We start from the raw sequence: 2371 nt of genomic DNA, 5'->3' as shown, positions 1-2371 counted from the left end.
GGAAGTTTCTTATAGAATTAAACATGCAATTTGCAGAAGATACAATACCACAAATTATACTCTTTCAGACATTTATTCCAGCTCATGTTCTTGCGAACACCTGTACAAAAATGTTCATAGCAAGTTTACTTGTAACAGTCCAAGCCTGGAATTAGCTCAGCTATCTATTGGCAAATGGTTAGACCAACTGTGGAGTGATCATACATGGGACCTTACTCATCAATAAAGAGGCATGAACTATTGATAAATACAGAAAAACTCAGATGACCCTACAGAAAGTTATTCTGAATGAAAAGAAGCCAAACCCAAAGGTCATATATTGTACGATACTATTTATATAACATTTTAAATGACTAAATTTTAGAAATAAAGAAAAGATTGGAGGTTCCAAGAGTTAGAGACAAGGAAGATATTTTTGTGGTCATGCAACTGTGTTGTGTCTTGTGGGTGATACATAAACCTAAATAAGGGATAAAGTCAATAGAAATGGGTTTAAAAACACACACACACATGAATACAAGTAGAATTGGGGAAATTTGAATAAGATCTACAGACTATACTGTGTCAATACCAATATCCCAGTTGTGTTATTCTACCAGAATTTTACAACCTATTACCATTCGATGCAACCAGCTAAAGTGTACACTGCATTACTTCTTGAAATAGCAGATGGGTCAACAATGAACTCATTAAGAATTTCAACTAAGAAGTCCTTATGGGTCTGAACTGTGAAGTCCTTGAAGTTTCATTTAACCTAATTTAAGAATATTTCAATTTTTTTTCTTCATATGGATTAATTGAGCTCATGCTATGATGTGGATGCGGGTTGAGTGTGTTCCCCAAGTTTCCTGTGCTCACAGTTGGTGCTCAGTGTGACAATGTGGGGAGGTGGTGAAACCTTTAAAAGGCAAAATCCAAAGGGAGATAATTAGATAATGGAGGGGCATTGCCCTCAGAAGACTTTAATGCTGATGTCACAAGGTGAATGAGTTCTCCCAAGAGCAGCTTATTATAAGCAAATCTGTGCCCCCCATAAGTGATCTCTTCTGCATGTGGCTGTCACCCTTTGCTTATTTACCATGTCATATCACAACTAGAAGGTCCTACCAGAGGCTGAATAGATGGGGCTGCCTGACATTGGATACTCAGTTTCTAAAACTATGAGATACAAAAATCTCTTTTCTCCATGACATACTCATCCCTGAGTGCTTTGGTATAGCAACAGGAAATTAAGCCATAATTGCAATTATTGCTTAACATTTGTCATTAAAAATTTCTATCCCGAAGAGTTGGTGTCAATTCTTTCTTACTATGGCTTCTGTCATGTACTCTATTCTACTCTGTAGAATAATTGTGCACAAATTGCAGGGCCTTCTCTCCACATGTTATGAGACCTCAAATGAGTCCATTGAAGCACATTCTGAGGCTACCAGGGCAGAAAGCTAGTGCAGACTCCCTAGCTTTCCTGGTAGAAAATGATGACTCTATGACCAAATTCTGACACTCACTGTCTATTCTAAGGCTTCAGCTCCTCCAGTGCCATCCTTCACACTCTTCTGATCATAAACAACAATCCAACATAGCACCCCACATCCCCAGGAGCAAGCAAGCCAACAATGGGAGAAGCCCAAACTTCTGAGTGACAACGCAAGTCATTCACCAGTAAGCAGTGCACTATGTCATGCTGAGCTACAAGCTTTAGGTCTATTATGGAACATAACGTTATATAATGCACCTGCTTATCTCCACACTAGACGTCAGGTTCATTGATAATAAGTACTGTCCTATGTTTGTGGTATTGTATTCCTGGAATCTAGTACAGAGGATCCGCTTCATCCATGTTTATGGACAGCCATGCTCCCATCAGAGGCCCATCTTCAGCACCATTGCGTTTGATACACTATTCTCAGTCTTAAATGCAGCTGGAGAACTGGGAATCTCATCCTAAGGTCCAAAGACTTCTTGGTGGAACTGAGAATAAGTAGCTAGGTGGGCAAAAAGTTAGAGTTTTTGCTTGGTTACTTCATTTCCTACTCAAGTATATTTCAACTTTCATTTTGTAAGTTAAAAAACATGGCTTAATAGAACCTCACTGATTTGAATGTAATTTTATTTTATATATATTCAGCAATTTTCTTTAAATAAATGCTTCTATAAAAATTTCACAGCAAAGAGTTTTAGTGAGAACTCACATTTGGACACCTTCATTATTTTTTTTTTAAAAAAATACAAGTTACAACTGCACTATGAAGTTGTATAAATAATTAAAATCAAACCTCATGTATCAAAATAAATGACCTAAATACTTTTTATGATATATTATCCTTTTATACTTTGTGAGTTGGCTTGCTTACTGGATAATTTGCAAAAA

The sequence above is a fragment of the Fukomys damarensis genome, unplaced genomic scaffold, assembly GCF_012274545.1.
Source record: "Fukomys damarensis isolate Sample0158 unplaced genomic scaffold, DMR_v1.0_HiC HiC_scaffold_6, whole genome shotgun sequence".
NCBI lineage: Eukaryota > Metazoa > Chordata > Mammalia > Rodentia > Bathyergidae > Fukomys > Fukomys damarensis.
This window is presented reverse-complemented; position numbering follows the sequence as displayed.